The 19,324-nt window shown below is 40.6% G+C and overlaps 1 protein-coding gene across 4 annotated transcripts in view; it reads right to left on the bottom strand.

Moving 5' to 3' along the window:
- The window catches only part of LOC117348427 (cathepsin L1-like), a 59,861-nt gene that overhangs the window by 22,124 nt on the left and 18,413 nt on the right, over nucleotides 1–19,324 (bottom strand). For 3 of the 4 annotated variants that reach the window (XM_033920578.1, XM_033920580.1, XM_033920577.1), the window contains exons 2-3: nucleotides 16,856–16,966; nucleotides 14,753–14,887 (exon numbers count right to left, since the gene is read on the bottom strand). The gene's annotated coding sequence lies outside the window, so the exon portion shown is untranslated. Of the gene's footprint in view, nucleotides 1–6,280; nucleotides 6,310–14,752; nucleotides 14,888–16,855; nucleotides 16,967–19,324 lie in introns of those variants that run through there. The other variant, XM_033920581.1, reaches the window with a different exon arrangement.

Raw genomic sequence — 19,324 nt, 5'->3', positions numbered from 1 at the left:
AAATTGGATCGTGAGCTCAGATGTTATTGATGTTAATGTGTGCTATTCTATAAGGCACGGTGCCTAATTACTGTGGCACTTATCTAAATAGGGGATGGACGTGGACGAGTCAAGGGCGCTCTGAAAAGTTGTGTGCAGAATTACGGACGACTGCCTGACTGAGGACAATGTGCTGGACCTACTGAATACAACAAACTGCCTTTGGCTTTCAAATATCAAGCCTTGCCAGAGGTTGTGGTAAGAGTGGATAGCGTAGCTGGTTTTAAGAAAGGTTTGGACAAGTTCCTGGAGGAAAAATCCATAGTCTGTTCTTGAGAAAGACACGGGGGAAGCCACTGCTTGCCCTGGATCGGTAGCATGGAATGTGGCTACTCCTTGGGTTTTGGCCAGGTACTAGGGACCTGGATTGGCCACCAGGAGAACGGGCTACTGGGCTTGATGGACCATTGGTCTGACCCAGTAAGGCTATTCTTATGTTCTTACGTGAGCCAAGCATAAGACCATTAAGCCATTGTAACATCACTGATGAGGTTGGCTCTGAGGCATTATGACATCACAATCTCAGCTCTGGAATGTTGCTCTCATTGGGGTTCCGGAATCTTGCTATTCTTTGAGATGCTGGAATGTTGCTATTCTTTGGGGTTCCAGAATCTTGCTATTCTTTGAGATGCTGGAATATTGCTACTCTTTGGCTTTTGGCCAGGTACTAGTGACCTGGATTGGCCACCATGAGAATGGGCTACTGGGCTTGATGGACCATTGGTCTGACCCAGTAAGGCTATTCTTATGTTCTTACATGAGCCAAGCATAAGACCATTAAGCCATTGTAACATCACTGATGAGGTTGGCTCTGAGACATTATGACATCACAATCTCAGCTCTGGAATGTTGCTCTCACTGGGGTTCCGGAATCTTGCTATTCTTTGAGATGCTGGAATGTTGCTACTCCTTGGGTTTTGGCCAGGTACTAGGGACCTGAATTGGCCATCATGAGAACGGGCTACTGGGCTTGATGGACCATAGGTCTGACCCAGTGGGGTTATTCTTATGTTCAGATGTGCACATGCTTAAGAAATTGCTGAAGCGCCATTAGTTTTTTTTAATGAAAACAGCTTCATGTGAATTTTGTCTTTTGGAACTGCATTGTTATTTTTGTGTGAGCTATTGCGTGTAAGTGTTTGTTTTTTTATTATGTATGTTTGCTGTAATCTGCCTTGGTAGAAGGCGGAATAGATATAATAAACTAGAAACTATGGACCCCTTTTATCATGCCGTGTTAGTTTTTTTAAAAAAAATCACCGGCCACTGCGGAAAAAGCTCTGACGCTCATAGAATTCCTATGAGCGTCGGAGCTTTTACCGTAGCGGCCGGCGATAGAAAACCCTAACGCAGCTTGATAAAAGGGGGCCTATATTAGGTGTTAGTAGCCATAAGTCTGGTGCCAAAAGGTTAGGCACGGGATCCATAACAAAATATAAAAATTTATTTATGAATTTAAGTACCTTTCAGTTCAAGGCAATGTACAAAGATTAAAAAAAACTGACCATTAATAGCGAAATTACATAGTATTCAAATTATAAAAGCAAATCGATCATTAACACCTTTAACAAACAATTCCGTTTTTAATAACCTTCTAAAGTGCACATAAAAAGTAGAATTAACAAGCAGGGGGCGAAATTCAGGGCCTCAAAGAACTGCTTGGTAAGCAAGTTGCCTGCTAACACATCTTTTAAGTGAGCAACCTTTCACCGAAGGAAAAGCAAAGTAAGAAGGACTTTGTCATGCACGTTTTAATGATGCAAACAAAAATGCATCGACTAAATATTTTGGAAGCAGTGGCATAGCGAGGGAGGTTGGTGCCAAGGGTGCTGGCGCCTGGCATTGCCGTGCGCCCCCACTCTTCCCTACCACTTGAGTACCCCCAGCCCCCCCGGGGTACCTCATGAAATGTACGCTGGCGTGAGCAGCATCTTCCACCTGGTGCTTGCGCCGTCCTCGGCTCCCTTATGTTGCCACATTCTGGTCCCATGAACAGGAAGTGATGTCAGAAGGGAGCCAAGGCTAGCGCGAGTTGCAAGTGTAAGATGCTGCTCGTGCCGGTGAACATATAAAGAGGTAAGCAGAATGGAGGAGAGGCGCCAGAACCCCCTTGTGAAGATGGCGCCCAGGGCGGCCCTCCTCCCTGCTCCCCCCCATTACTATGCCACTGTTTGGAAGTAAGCAATTTAAAGCTTTATAAAAAAAATAACAGCCAAATGTTAAAAGTACTTGTCTCTCTACTGGGAGCCAGTACAGCTTTCAATAATAAGGTGTTATATGTTAAATGCTATTCTATCTAAGATTTAGATTATTTATTTATAAAATTTATATAACGTTTTATTCAAAAATGGTTTACAAATAATTATATACATAAAATATTATAAAATTCAGAACATGATAAGAACAACACAAACAGATTCAATCCTTACATAAAATCAATTTCTCAAAGAAATGCATCCATAAATAATTGTGTTTTCAGCATTTTTCTAAATGAGCTCTTACCTCTACATTTTCAAATTTGACCAACAGGCTATTCCACAACTTAACCCCTGTACATCTAAAAGTCATGGCATCCATTTTCAGCAATGCCGAACTTTCAGAGCGCAATGACCTTAATGGTTGATACTCAGACGTCAAACCTTTAAAAAATTCTGGGATCGACTCATAAAATTTGGTGACATATCATAATTGCTTTGTATTGAATTCTGAATGCTCTTATCCAAGGTAGAGAACAATAATACATACATAATAAAACAAAACAAAAAAGAAATACACACTTCTCCCTCCGTATTCGCTGTGATAGGGGATTAACAGAACCGCAAGTACAGAAAAACAGGAAATAACTTTTTAATATATTATTCGTTGTTTTCTATTAAAAACCATCGTGAATATGGTGAAACCGCGAATAACATGGTGAGAGACCTAACCTGCTCCTGAAGGAGAGGCAAAACATGGTGAAGAAAGTGCCGGGAATCGGCGATTTTCTCTGTAAATGCTTGGAATTAGCGATTTCTCTATGCAAGCTGATGTAATTGGGGGGGAAGAGCCAGCCAGCTAAAAACCGTGAATGCTGAAACCGCGAACACGGAGGGCGAAATGTAGCATATAGGTCCATAACAAACAAATCAAAAGTCCCAAGCACAATAGGGATTAACTTGTTCTATTGATCACTCTCTCCTCAAAAATGGATTTCCTGTCCTATTAACCCTCTTTCTTCCTCCCCTCTTAAAGTCAATCAATTTGTACCTTTGCTTAATCTTTGTAAACCGCATAGAACTTCACGGTATTGCGGTATATAAGCTGTTATTATTATTATTATTATGATATTAAAGGGTTTGAGGCTTGTTCAGGTGAGGACGGAGCTTAGGCATTGGTGGAATGAGGCATTATGACATCACAGGCTGAGCTCTAGAATGTTGCTACTTATGAGGAATTTAGGAAACGTCTGAAAACACACCTGTTCCTAAAGTATCTAGACAACTGATCCTCTCTTCTCTCTCCCCTCTATAGCGATTAACTTGTTCTATTGATTACTCTCTCCTCAAAAATGGATTTCCTGTCCTATTAACCCTCTTTCTTCCTCCCCTCTTAAAGTCAATCAATTTGTACCTTTGCTTAATCTTTGTAAACCGCATAGAACTTCACGGTATTGCGGTATATAAGCTGTTATTATTATTATTATCTGCACAAGCCTCAAACCTTTAAAATCATAAGTAGCAACATTCTAGAGCTTAGACTGTGATGTCATAATGCCTCATTCCACCAATGCCTAAGCTCCGTCCTCATCTGCACAAGCCTCAAACACTTTCAAATCCTAAGTAGCAACATTCTAGAGCTCAGATTGTGATGTCATAATGCCTCATTCCACCAATGCCTAAGCTCCGTCCTCATCTGCACAAGCCTCAAACACTTTAAAATCATAGGTAGCAACATTCTAGAGCTCAGATTGTGATGTCATAATGCCTCATTCCACCAATGCCTAAGCTCTGTCCTCATCTGCACAAGCCTCAAACTATCTCCATCCTCATGAGTTCTGTCACTGTCCCAATTCTGCAAGCTTTGTCCTCATCTGCACAAGCCTCAAACACTTTACAATCCTAAGTAGCCACATTCTAGAGCTCAGAATGTGATGTCATAATGCCTCATTCCACCAATGCCTAAGCTCCGTCCTCATCTGCACAAGCCTCAAACACTTTAAAATCATAGGTAGCAACATTCTAGAGCTCAGATTGTGATGTCATAATGCCTCATTCCACCAATGCCTAAAGTATCTAGTCAACTGATCCTCTCTTCTCTCTCCCCTCTATAGCGATTAACTTGTTCTATTGATCACTCTCTCCTCAAAAATGGATTTCCTGTCCTATTAACCCTCTTTCTTCCTCCCCTCTTAAAGTCAATCAATTTGTACCTTTGCTTAATCTTTGTAAACCGCATAGAACTTCACGGTATTGCGGTATTTAAGCTGTTATTATTATTATTATTTATTATTAATAGGGCACATCAAGGCATGCACCCTTTATAGAGCTGTGCTCAGTACTGAATTTTTTCCGTGCCTAAGGGCTCCTTTTACTAAGCCGTGTTAGGGCATTCATGCGCGGAATAGCGTGCACTAAATTGCCCCGTGCGCTCAACGCCAATGCCAGCATTGAGCTGGCGTTAGTTCTAGCCGCGTAGCGCAGGTTTAGCGCGTGCTAAAATGCTGTGTGCGCTGAAAACGCTAACGCAGCTCAGTAAAAGGAGCCCTAAGTTTCAACACTGTTTACTGAATTCTCCTCTTTATGGTTGTAGTCTTAACATAGAATAATAAAACCCACGGGTCCAATCCCACCGCTGCCATCTGCTTGCTGTCTTATTTTTTTAACCTCCCACTGCTGACATATTTAAATGTAGATTTCTGGTCTTTGGGTCACTGACCAGATGGGCTAAATGACCTGATACTGTAGTCTGCAATGTGCTTGAAAAATATAAATATGGTTCTTGTTCAAACTTAGGGCTCCTTTTACCAAGCCGCGTTAGCGGTGTAACGCGCGTAATAGCGCACGCTAATTTGCCGGCCGCGCTAGCAGGCAGTAGTTTTTCAGCTAGCGGGGGGGGGGGGGCGGGGGGGGGTTAGCGCACGCTAAAAATGCGCTTGCGATAAACTTCGTAAAAGGAGCCCTTAATCATGAAGTTAACACTGAACATCCTTTCAGACATATTTATTTCAGCATTAGTTATTCCTGTAGAGAATTACTCCAGTACTAATGTAACACTTGCTCCCTACTCTGCTGAGTACAGAGCTGGGTAAGAAAGCAGAAAGACCCAACTGAGACTCCATCACTTTCTGCATCCAGTCACTAACTATTAGAGAATGACACGGTGACAAAATACATCACCGTTCCCGTCCCCGCGGATAACCGCGGGAAACCATCTTCATGTCATTCTTTAAGGAGAGAGAGGGAAGAATCAGAGTATGAATGGCCACAACCACTGACCCTCAAGCTTTGCTTTGAAGAATGCTGAGATTGAGGAGCAACATTCCAGAGCAGATATTGTGATGTCATAATGCCTCATTCCACCAGTGCCTAAGAGCCAATCACATCAGTGATGTCACAATGGCTTCATTATCCTTGGCTCCCATAAGAATCAGAGTATGAATGGCCACAACCACTGACCAGCAAGCTTTGCTTTGAAGAAAGCTGGTGTAGAAGGACCGAGGTTGAAATAGACACTAGAAAATGACATGGGATTATTTCCCGCGGTTATCCGCGGGGACGGGAACGGTGATGAATTTTGTCACCGTGTCATTCTCTACTAACTATTACCTAGCTGGTCTTAGCTACTGAAACCTTAGAGGCTCAGAGGCTGTTTCAATGGCTACTGAGAGTAGAATTTGTTTATTAGAGGTCGGAATCAGTTAAATCCAGAGCTCACAGCCATAGTTTAGCAATAAAAGACGTTTTCTGGGCTCAGTCCCTGGCTCAGGCCCACACTCAACAATACCGGAGATTGTCCACATCCCACTTTCATCCCTGGCTGAAATTCAACTACCTGTAAGCAGATTTTTGGAGCACATAGAAAACTCCTTCCTTGAAATTTTAATGAAAGGATTCTAGATTTATTTAGTCTCACCATACGATAGATATTTTTCAAAATAACGTGACGATACATGTGGTAAAATTCATAAAACTGGCAGTTTCTAGTACAACAATTCAAGTGAGATTTGCCTATGACTGTACAAAGACTTCTAGTATATTCTTACCTGATCTTTTCGATGATCTCTTTTGCAGTTTACTCGATGGGCAGTGTTGTCGGTTATATAGGCAGAGCTAAATACAATCTGGTTTCCTGTTCCATTGCCTTACCAGATTGATAAAGGATTATCATATGCTCATGATAAGATGACAAATGTGTCTATCGTGGTTTGCAGCTAATTTGATCGTTCCAATAATCAGCGGCTGGAAAGTCTGAATAATTGTACAGATATGTAGGCAGTTCTGAGGCAAAATAGTCTTATACCCCCTTTTATTAAACTTCTCTAGCAATTTTTAGCACCAGGTGCTGGGCTGCTCCCGACGCTCATAAGTTCCTATGAGCGGCAGGAGCAGCGCGAGGCATTCAGCGCAGCTCCCGGCGCTAAAAACTCCTAGGGCTGTTTAATAAAAGGGGGCCTTAGTTGCCATGATTTTGGGGCAGCTAAGTTTATTGGATTGTTCACTCTGAGATACCTTTAAAACTCAGATGCCTCCTTTTGGCATGAAAGTGCTGTTGAACTAGCAAACTTATCACTTGAGAGAGGGAAGGTCAATTGTTACCTTATTAGAAACATCTAATGTCATCGCATATAAATACGGTCAGGGGAAGATTTCTGCTCACTCAGAAGGTGGTCCTGGAATTTGAGTCTGGTTTGAAAATCAATTCTGTAAGGGTATGAGGGGTATCCAAAAATTTCTTAGCAGGTCAAAAGCGTGCCGGGACAAAGGCGCGCGCAGACAATTGAGCGCAGCGCGGAGGCGAACACCGCAGAAAAGTACTGTTTTTACGGCTCTGACGGGGGGGGGCGTGGGGGGATCCCCCCATTTTACTTAATAGAGATCGCGCCGCGTTGTGGGGGCGTTGTGGGGGGTGTGGGGGGTTGTAACCCCCCACATTTTACTGAAAACTTCACTTTTTCCCTGTTTTTAGGGAAAAAGTTAAGTTTACAGTAAAATGTGGAGGGTTACAACCCCCCCAACCCCCCACAACGCCGGCGCGATCTCTATTAAGTTAACTGGGGGGGCTCCCCAACAAAACCCCCCCATCGGAGCCCCTAAAAACTGTAATTTTCTTCGGCGCGCGCCTCTGTCTTGCGCTCAGTTGTCGGCGCGCGCCTTTGTCTTTCGCGGGGTTGTCTATGAACCAAAAATTTATCTACCTTAGTAGGAAAGAAAAGAGTTAAAAAAAAAAAATGTTAGTTTTATTTTTCAATCTAGTCCCCTGATAGCTCCACACGCTTCATCTACTTTTCCTGCAATGACTTTAACCCCTTGGAAAATAAGTCTTCTGTTTGTCCTTCAAACCAGGAAGCCACAGCTTCCTTGATGTCTTCATCACTTGAAAACCGCTGTCCATGGAGAGATTTCTTCAAAACTTGGAACAGGAAATAATCTGAGGGAGCCAGGTCGGGTGAATGGTTCAGCTGCCAATGTGCTGGCAGCATAAGAAGAAGCATCTTTGTGCTCTACATAAGATAAGTGAATTCATTTTGGCATAGAATGCTTTACGTTTGAACAGTTATGGTAAAAACTGGTACACTGGCAACAAGGTGATGAATTTTTATCTGCTTTATATGAGACAAGTGTTTTGTTATATTTTTTTTAAATCAAAATCAAATTGGTGATAGTACAAGCATTGTGGGGAATGTACCACTTTTATAGAACAATATCAAAGAAAAACAAGAATAAGTTAATTAAATGATATGAAAGAAAAACAATAACTACTTGGTCAAACAACTTTTCCTGTTCTTCAAGATATTGTTTATAATCTTTTGTAAACCACGTTGAACTTATGGCTACGCGGTTAAGAAGCACGATGTAGACACTCCTGTCTTCTCCTCTCTTTAAAATTTATTATTATTTTTTTTTTCTTTCTCTTCTTTTTTCCTCTCTCTTTCAATTTTTACTTTGTCCTATTTCACTTTCTATTGTCATACATCACCACAAACAAATCCAATACTCTGAGCTTTTCTTAATAATATGGGCCTTTATAAATAACTGTATATTAATACAAAATGTTATACTACTTTTATGTATTTGAATTGCTCCTTGTATTTTTTAAAATACTGAATAAAAATTTATTGAACTAAAAAAAAAAAAAAAAGAAGCACGATGTTATGTTAAGTAATTTGAAGGCTTTTTAGGATCCATGAACGAAACCCCCCATACACAAGTGAGTCATTTTGAGATTGTAATGATCTTTTCCGAGATCCTTTTCTGTCATCATAATCTCTATCTTTAGATAAGAGGCTGTTGTTACTGAATGTTTTCCTCTGATAGTGCTTTCCATCCAGGACAGATAATCATATCTGTCTCATGTTCAGTTACTCTAAAGTTATTTCCACCAGTTTAATTAAAAAAAAAACCATCACATGCCTTCCCAAAAGGCAGGGCCAAAGGGAGCTAGGACACATGTGGGCTCTAATGTGGATGATATATTCAAAAAAAGTACTTATAAAACTGAAAAAATGTACATTTATGTATCACTTATAGCCTAAGTGGTTTAAATTCAGGTACTCAAGCATTTTTCCCTGTCTGTCCCAGTGGGCTCACAATCTGGGTTAATGGGGGGATTAAGTGACTTGCCCAGGATCACAAGGAACAGTGTGGGATTTGAACCCACAACCTCAGGGAAGGAAACTGCGCCACACACATGGCTAATGCCCTTTGATAAGGATTACAGTACTTGAACTGAATGCTTCACAATTTTTCTGGGAGAGTTTTCCTGCATTAGAGCTCAAGACAGAGCATCTTAGTCTTCTCCTGTAGGCATACCTAGCCAGTCAGGCTTTCAGGCTTACCACAATGAATATCCATGCGATAGATCTGCATATAGTATGCAAATTCATTTGGTGTATATTCATTGTCGTAATCCTGAAAACCCAATTGCCTTTTACAAAGGTGCGCTAAGCTTTTTAGTACGCTCTAAACGCTAACGCATGCATGTTATCCTATGGACGCGTTAGCGGTTAGTGCACGCATTGATTCAGTGCTAAATCCACGCTAAAACGCTTAGCATGCCTTTGTTAAAGAGGGGGTAAGTGTACTTCCAGGAAAGGATTAAAATGCGCTTTTTAAAGAACCGATAAGGATAGAGAAGTTGCTAGATGAAATACAATACACATGGTCTATAGCGGTGATGAATCATTTGGCCACAATGTTTTAAGAATATGTATATTTAGTGCCACCCTAGGGTGTAGGGAAGGTGCAACTAAAGGGGAAGGGAAGAGACGCCAGGACCTGCAAGCAAGAGAGGAAGAGGTAGAGATGTTGGACTCACCGGGGAAGGGGAGGAGGGAAGAGAGGGGACATAAGCTAGACTCTTGGGAAGCAGGAAGACAGATAGCGAGATGCTAGCTCTGGGGTACAGGAATAGGTAGGAAGGAAGAGAGATTTGGAGATGCTGCCCTGGGGGTAGGAGTGCAGGGAAGTTTGCAGGAGGAAGGAAAGAGTGAGGGAAGAAGCTGAGATGAAGGGATAAGAACACAGGGCTGATGAGAATAGGGACATAGTTGGGTGATGCTGTATACAGATTAGACAAAGAGGGGAGGTGCTGAACAGGGCAAGAATAGAAACACCGAGAGGGGAGATGTTCAAGATGGTAGGAGGATAGAGGCAAGATGGATAGGTGCACAGAGGGGAGATGGATTTGAAAGAAAAGGACTGGACATGGAGAGTGAAGAGATGCCAAATGGACAAGAAAATCCTCATAAGATAAGTTCATAATAAGGACGATTAATGATGTTGTATAGACATGTCTATGTTATATGTGATAATCGTAGGGAAACAAGATTTTATGTATGTGATATAGAAATCGCATAGTTGTATGCGGTATATAATTTTTTTAATTAATAAATAAAATAATAAAAGACAGAGAGGAGAAACCAAAGACTGGACCAACACAATGAGAAAAATAAAGCAACCAAACATCAAAGTTAGAAAAAAAGAATTGTATTTATAGATTAGAATGTAACACTGTTTTGAAGGTACATCTGCCAGAGCTGGTATCATATATTGCTGGGGCTCACAAGAAAAACCTCATTAATTGGCCTATCAACTCATTCATTGTGGTGGAAAATCTCATTCTTTGAGATGGATCGTTGCAATAGTTTCCTTCCTTATTCCCCCAGTAAAACAGGCAGGTGGATTGGCCACTGTGAGAACAGGCTACTGGGCTTGATTGACCATTGGTCTAACCCAGTAAGGCTATTCTTATGTTCCTATGTATACATTTGATAACATTATTATAGGGAAATCGATTGCCCAACTTGGTAAAACATATATTGTTGAGATGCTGCACTGTGCTGTTGGCATCACTACTATATGATGTAGTCAAGTGTGTGCATCACTTTTTTATTTAGCTCCGGCACACTAATGGATCAAATGTTTTTCGTGGCACAAAAAAGGCCCCGCCCCCTTCTTCCCAAGCCCCGTGTTCCACCCCTAGCCCTGCCCCACACAAACTTCATCTCTTCTTCCCTGAGCTCGGGGACACGTCTAGAGCGCCTAAGAGCATGCTGTGGATGTCAACGCAATGACATCACACGCGCGTGTGACATCATCACGTCTGCACATGCTCGGAGGCCCTCCAGACGCTGCCCTGAGCTCTCGTGCTGGTGAACATTTACAGAGGTATGCCGGGGGCCGGAGAGGAGCCGGCAGTGACAGACTCACATACACGTCATCTATTTTTGAATCCCTGGTGGCACACCTGGAATCTCTTTGTGGCACACTACTGTGCCGTGGCACACAGTTTGTGATACACTGATGTAGGCGCTTGGGCACCATTTTTAGAATCTAGCCCACAATTTGCATAACCTTTTGTTCTGATATTTAGTTTCCGAGGCTAATCTGTAAGCAAAATATAAGAACTTAAGAAATGGCTTCGCCGGATCAGACCCTAGGTCCATCCAGTCCGGCGACCCGCACTCGCGGAGGCCAAGCCAGGTGTTCCCTGTTGAGAAACCTTGTTTACTCGTATCCCTCAATGCGATTTGCGAGAAGGTGTGCATCCAACTTGCCCTTGAATCCCGGAATGGTGGTCTCCATCACAACCTCCTCCGGGAGTGCATTCTAAGGGTCCACCACTCGTTGTGTGAAGCAGAATTTCCTGATATTTGTCCTGGGCCTGGTGCCCCTCAGCTTCAGTCCATGATCCTTTCCTAAACTCTGTATTCCAGATTCTCATTGTGCTCTGAGCTGCACAAATCATTTAGGATGGAATTTTACTAATGCCTTAAGCATATTGTGGGGTTTTGGGCCAAAGGAAATGTCTTTTATTTCAGAAAGCATGTATGATTGGGCATAAATATATTATGCAATTTTGGCTACAGAAAGAATCTTCAAGTTTCTGGCATTGGAGGAATCAATTGGATCATTTATTTTTATTTGAGAGTTGGGAGGTTAGACGTTCGCCTAGAAAAACTCGTCTTATATTCAGAATCTTTCACCAAGAATAAGAAGTTTGGTTCTTAATGATTTACAATGAAAATTAGGTTTTTAAATTACATTCCAGTTATTTATTTTATTTCTTTATTTTTGTCAACTTTCATCCGGGGTGAGGGATTTCATTTGAGGGGAAGGTAGGGGGGTAGGGGATGGGGTGTCAGGTCAAAAGCGCGCCGGGACAAAGGCGTGCCCAGACAATTGAGCGCAGCGCGGAGGCGCGCGCCACTCAAAATTATTGTTTTTAGGGCTCTGACGGGGGGGGGGGGCGTGGGGGGGAACCCTCCACTTTACTTAATAGACATCGCGCCGCATTGTGGGGGCATTGTGGGGGGTTTGGAGGGTTGTAACCCCCCACATTTTACTGAAAACTTCACTTTTTCCCTGTTTTTAGGGAAAAAGTTAAGTTTACAGTAAAATGTGGAGGGTTACAACCCCCCAAACCCCCCCATAACGCCGGCGCGATGTCTATTAAGTAAAGCGGGGGGTTCCCCAACAAAACCCCCCGTCGGAGCCCCTAAAAACAGTAATTTTGAGAAGCGCGCGCCTCCGCGCTGCGCTCAATTGTCTGTTGCGCGCCTTTGTCTTTCGCGCCGTTGTCTATGAACCGGGGATGGAATTAAAGGGGGGGTGTAGATAAGATTGGATTAGTTCATGTGAAAATTTAATTTGAAGGAATGATATAAATTTGTATGAAATATTATTATTGTGATTCTTATTGTATTGAATGTATTTTTGTATTATCTTATTGTATTGATTATTTGATTCTTTCAATAAAAATTGTTATAAATCAAAAACAGTGTTTTGTGCATTGAAATGTGATATTGAGGCTGTGAATAGTTAAAGAACAGCTCTGGGTATGAAAGTTGTTACTGACCAATCTATGTTCAATTCCAAAGATGTGCGATGGTCACAATGAATTGCTGCACAAACAGCAAAAAAGGAACAATAATAGTTATTAATACAGTTTCAAAAATGGCGTTTAGAATCCAAAAGCAGAGTAAAATAACTCAGCATAGGGAAAAACCCCTTTTATAAACTTTCATAGAATCAATCATTGCATCATCTTGTTAGAATAAATGATTTTTAAATAACTTCATAGATTCATAAGTAATTCTTAAATCTCCATAATGTGAAAATAAAGTCCAAAGTCCAAAGTTTTGTGAAAAGCTCATATAAGTAAACAGACTTAGTTTCAATGTCTCTGTAGCGGTGACCCAGCGGGGTTCTGACGCGTTTCGCCGTCCTGGCTTCCTCAGAGAACCCACTAATGCTGTGTGTGACCTTAAAAAATAAATCCTCCTTTAATAAGAAACAACAAGAAAGATACATAGTAACATTTTACAAAGAGAACTTTTTTTTTTTTTTTTTGTTCTTTTGTTCAATGATTTTTATTGAATATTTCAAGAAATATACAGAAAGCAGTGTAAACACACAAAATCTGACCATGTCTATAGTCAGTAACATATAACCGGATTAATAAAAAAAATTCAAGATATGTGCAACTGCTAGTAGAAGATATATGAAAAGCAGAAAAGCGAGGAGAGTGAAAAAGAGAAAGGGAGATAGAGGGAGGGACAAAGAGAAAGCAAGAGATAGATAAGTAGAAAGAGAGGCAGAAGTGTCTATGGAGTAGACTACTTTTTGAATCAGGTACTCAGCCGGTAGTGCTGTGAGTGTTTTATAGGTATTGATTATTTACTTGGATTTTCAGCTTTATAACCTCATGCACTGTGTTTTGTATGTTTAGGATATTCACAGCATTGAACTTTTCCAGCTATTTAGCGGGTTCTCTGAGGAAGCCATAGCGGCGAAACGCGTCAGGACCCAGCTGAACACTTGCTGTTGATATTTTTCAAGCTAAGTCTATTTTTGAGATTATCAATTTGAAGTTTATTTACTATTGGACATTACGCTTCTTTATGGACTAATTCAATCATGAACAAGGCTTTAACAATACTTTAAACTACCTTTAACCACAAAATGGTGCAATGATAGATACCATAAGAATCTCTACAGGGGCTTGTCCCCATATTGAGTTCTTAACAATCCATCTTTGGAGTCTGAGCACTACTCTAGGTTAAAAGCATTTAAAGTAGCTTAATTGGTTCCTTTACCAGTGTCAGGATATCATTGACCTTTAGGAACTTCCTTCTTATATCTCCCCAGTCGTTTATATTATGGAGTAGAATGAACATATGAATCTAAGAATGACCAAGGTGATTTTTTCCGCACCATGTTCGTGGAGAGTCGAGAGATCATGTTTTTCTCCTATGCATAAGATTCAAATTTGTGATACATGCTCAGAGAATTCCACCAAAAGGTGTAGTCGAGTAGTGAGGGTGATTTCCAGTTTTTAAGAATATGCATAAGAGCTGTTACAAACATGGCGTCAATGAGTTTAGGCGGACAGTGAGAACTTTTAACCAAACACTCACAGACTTGTCAGTTGGGTACTTAATTCAAAAGGGAAAAGAAACTTCCTCCTGTTCTATGACATGAATGCTCTGCTGAGCACCCTGTACTTATGAAGTGTGTACCCAACTGACAAGTCTGTCACACACAGCATTAGCGGGTTCTCTGAGGAAGCCAGGACGGCGAAACGCGTCAGAACCCCGCTGGGTCACCGCTGCAGAGACATATAAGTCTGTTTACTTATATGAGCTTTTCACAAAACTTTGGACTTTATTTTCACATTATGGAGATTTAAGAATTACTTATGAATCTATGAAGTTATTTAAAAATCATTTATTCTAACAAGATGGTGCAATGATTGATTCTATGAAAGTTTATAAAAGGGGTTTTTCCCTATGCTGAGTTATTTTACTCTGCTTTTGGATTCTAAACGCCATTTTTGAAACTGTATTAATAACTATTATTGTTCCTTTTTTGCTGTTTGTGCTACATTTCCTTTGGAACAATATTCAATTACCCAGTTGTATTATATTGCACAATGAATTGCTGACATTTAAGTTAGCTTTGTGTTATTAGGGTTTTTTTTAATGAATCCTTCAGTTGCACAAACAGAAGAATACCCCGTATCAGTCTTGCTGGTTTCTGTGCATTGCAGATCTAGTTGCAGAGGTTATAGGAACAGCATATGGTGTTGGGTGCCAACATCTGTAACATCCGGCAGTTGGAAGCATCGATACATCCTTGAGGGTTTGTAGCTGCAAAAAATAAAGGAGAGTTAATGAGTCAAAGCACACTACAGCTACCTCTCAGTTTTGTTTTGTTTTTTTTTATTTGAAAGGGCTTGGAATTTGCCAATTAATTCAGAAAAATTGGGGGGGGGGGGGGGACAGATGTTTGGTCTATTTATCCAACTAATTTTTAAGTTTCAGTCCGACTTATCCCATAGTGTAATCGTGTTGAAATCAGAGGCTCCCTCTATTAATATTCCTGCATCTCAAAATACATTATTTGATACACTTGAAGAAGATATACATGAAGAAGCTCTTTTTTAAAAGACAGTGTTATTTTATTTTCTTTCCCTACTTGTTTATGAATTACCTTTAATCTTACTTATTGTTATGCCTTTTTTCTTCGTTTTATAACATTTCTGTCATTTTAAATCTCGCCAGAATTCTATTGTTTAACGGTTTCCCCTTATGCATTTACTCTTTGATCTTCTCTCTTCTATCTACCAAAAAATTTAATTCAATGCTGTCTTGTTAAAATGTTTATTTCTATTTCCTCTTCTATCTTTATTTTAATTAATCTATTAATCTCCAGGTACTTTAGTTAGATTGTGAGCCTTCGGGACAGAAAGGGAATTTTTTTAAGTACCTTTATTATTTTCATATTTTTTTAATTTTAATGTATATTTTCTGTAAACCACTTAGAACTTAACGGATGTAGCGGTATATAAGAAATAAATTACATTACATTACTTCTCGTCATTGCTCCGAGACTTATCTTATCCAATTGGAAGTTAGTTGACTTGCTTAATGTGCATTTCTGGTTTCAATCAATGTTATTACAACAGAAACGTAAATGTTGAATTCTGCCACTATGCCTCTTACTAACAAAGTCTTTTTTCTCCTCCTTCCCTTTTTTTAAATTTATAATACAGTTCATTCACATGTTAACTACTTAGCACACTTTAGAAAAAGAGATCCTTTCTGTGGTGTAGTAAGGTGGGGCAGTAGGGAACCGACTGCCCTGGGCGCCGTCTTGGAGAGGGTGCCGGCACCTCTCCGCCTCCCTGCGCACCTCTTTAAATGTTCACCGTGCAAGCAGCTGCTTTCACCTGCTGCTCACGCTGGCCCCGGCTCCCTTCTGACATCACTTCCTGGTTCACCGCTCCAAGCACCATCCAAGTACTTGAAAGGTATTAACGCAGAACAAAATCTTTTCCAAGGAAAGGAAAATGGTAAAACCAGAAGGCATAATATGAGGTTGAGGGGTGGGAGACTCAGAAGTAAGGTAAGGAAATTCTTCTTTAGGGAGAGGGTGGTGGATGCCTGGAATGTGTTCCCGAGGAAAGTGGTGGAGAGGAAAATGGTGACAGAGTTCAAAAAAGCGTGGGATGAACAAAGAGGATCTAGAATCAGAAAATAATAGTAAATATTGAAGAACTAAGGCCAGTACTGGGCAGACCTGCACGGTCTGTGTCTGTATATGGCCGTTTGGTGGAGGATGGGCTGGGGAGGGCATCAATGGCTGAGAGGGTGTAGATCAGGGATCTCAAAGTCCCTCCTTGAGGGCCGCAATCCAATCGGGTTTTCAGGATTTCCCCAATGAATATGAATTGAAAGCAGTGCATGCACATAGATCTCATGCATCTTCATTGGGGAAATCCTGAAAACCCGACTGGATTGCAGCCCTCAAGGAGGGACTTTGAGACCCCTGGTGTAGATGGACTGGAGTGAGCTTTGACGGAGACTTCAGTAGTTGGAACCTAAGCACAGAACTGGGCAGAGCTTTGGATTCTTGCCCAGAAATAGCTAAGAAGAAAAAAAAAATTTAAATGGAATCAGGTTGGGCAGACTGGATGGACCATTCGGGTTTTTAGCTGCCATCATCTACTATGTTTAACCCCATTCACTACATCACTGGACCCTTGGTCCTACTCTCTTTTTTACCCAGTTACCAATAACACCTTACTTATTGTAAGGCTACTTATGGATACTTACGGCTATAAACATTGTCACGGTAGCACTGGTTTTTTGATATTGGACAGGTGATTTGCTGAGTGGAACAAGTATTTCCGCTGCAGCTTTTATGATAGCATACCAGACCTTCCACTGGAAAGAAGAGAGAATGCATTAGAAAGAAGAGAGAATGCATTAGAGGGATGTATCCTACAATTTAGTAAGGCGGCAATTTCATAAACTGGTGTTATTTTAGGTGCCAGTTCTAAATTGGCTTAAGAATGCCCCTAAGCCAGGGATCATCCAATCCAGTGCTCTAGGCCCACAACCCAGCCCAGTTTTCAGGATTTCCACAGTGAATAGGTATGAGATCTATTTGCCTTCACGGCTTCTATTGCATGCAATTAAATTTCATACATATTCATTGTAGAAAACCTGAAAGCCAGGCTGGGTTGTGGAGCTCGAGGACTGGATTGGAGGATCCCCTGGTACAAGCCATTATAGAATATTAGCACAAAGCCACATTGACATGCCAAAGATTGCAACAGGTGTACGTGGGCACACTTAAGGGCACAATACAATGCACGTAGCCAATAGCCAATCTGTGCATTGCGTGTGTCACTTGATACCTGTGCTCTGCCCACATGTAACTTCCCCCCCCCCCAACAGTTGTGCACTAAGCAATTTAGATGCACTGTTTATAAAATAGTGCCTGGCACCTACCCACTTAACTGCCAATTATAGGCACCAATCACACAGAGGCACTACGCTATTCTATAAACTTGGTGTGTGCCAGCGTAAAGAACTGCCTTATATAACAGTGGTATATTTGCAGGCATCTTGGGAGTGCTGAGTCTAAATAGAATAACCAATAATATCAAATATCAAAATAGTTAAGAACATAAAATACTCATAAATAAAGCCCCGACATTTCTGGAAAGATATTTAATACCATACTCCCCACTAAAATCTTTAAGATCAGAAGACAAAGCCCTATTAGCGGTCCCTTCTTTAAAAGTTATATACTCTAGGAGAGACATGATTTTTTCTGTTTCGGCCCCCCAAATCTGGAATTTACTTCCACTTAATCTAAGAGAAGATAAACTATTGAACAAATTTAAAAGTCTTCTAAAGAGCTGGTTTTTTAAAGACGCTTTTTAATAGATCAGCCTTAATATACTTTACGGTAGGACGAGGAGGTTCACTGAAATATGTGGGTATTTTTCTCCCATCCTGTGTGTACTAAACCTATACCCGATTTTATTTTTGGTTTTATTTTTTTAATATTGTAATTTAAGCTGCCCTTTTCCCTAATGTTTTAATGTCAATTATCAGTATATGTGATAAATGTGGATTTTATTATTTTATTTGATTTTTATCTGATGTAATTGAAATGAGATTTTGCGATCTAATCAAAGAATTTATTAAACTTGAAACTTGATAAGAACATAAGTAATGCCTCTGCTGGGTCAGACCAGAGGTCCATCATGCCCAGCAGTCCACTCATGCGGCGGCCCATCAGGTCCAGGACCTGTATAGTAATCCTCTATCTATATCCTTCTATCCCCTTTTCCTTCAGAAAATTGTCCAATCCCTTCTTGAACCCTAATACCGTACTCTGTCCTATCACGCCCTCTTGAAGCGCGTGATAGGACAGGTGTCCTATCCAGGTGTCCATCTTCCAGGTGTCCATCACCCACTGGGTGAAGAAGAACTTCCTAGCATTGGTTTTGAATCTGTCCCCTTTTAATTTTTCCAAATGCCCTCTCGTTCTTATAGTCTTCGAAAGTCTGAAGAATCTGTCCCTCTCCACTTTCTCTATGCCCTTGCCTTTTGAATTGCTAGGGCGGGCAGGTAAGTTTTTCTAAGGACCATCAGATATGTAAGTATTATTAGAGTCACTCATAATTTATATACAAATTTATATACCTTATATTACCTATACGGTTTACATAGCCATGTTCCTTTTACTTAAGAATTCGTTCAGGAATGCCACCCTCCCATCTGCATTAATACAGTCAATTATACACCAGCATATATCCAAAATCAGATGATTAAACTGAGTCCAATAATGTACCAATGGATTCTTAATTATAAGGAACAACACTGGATATTTGAATTAGATAGTTTCACCACAGGGGCTGGAAGAAGAGCTGGATTGGGTATCTCTTATTTAGCAGCCCCTGATTGGTTCTGTTTCATTTATAGTCTGGTGATATCAGACGCCAGTGCCATTTTGAAAGTTTAAGTTTAAGTTTTATTAATATTTGATTAATCGCTTAATTAAAATTATTTCTAAGCGAATTACAATGTATGAATAAACATGATATTAAAATAGTAAATAACATAAAATAATATAAAAGGTACTAAGATGCACGTGAAGATCTCTGTGACATGCATTTTCCATTCTTTTGTGAATAATGGACCATCTGATTACTGTTTGAAAATTCTACTTGTATTTTTAGATGTTTATTATAATTTATCTTCTTTACAGAATGAGCTTTCCTGATG

This window comes from Geotrypetes seraphini, chromosome 14 (assembly GCF_902459505.1).
Source record: "Geotrypetes seraphini chromosome 14, aGeoSer1.1, whole genome shotgun sequence".
Classification (NCBI taxonomy): domain Eukaryota; kingdom Metazoa; phylum Chordata; class Amphibia; order Gymnophiona; family Dermophiidae; genus Geotrypetes; species Geotrypetes seraphini.
This window is presented reverse-complemented; position numbering and strand designations above follow the sequence as displayed.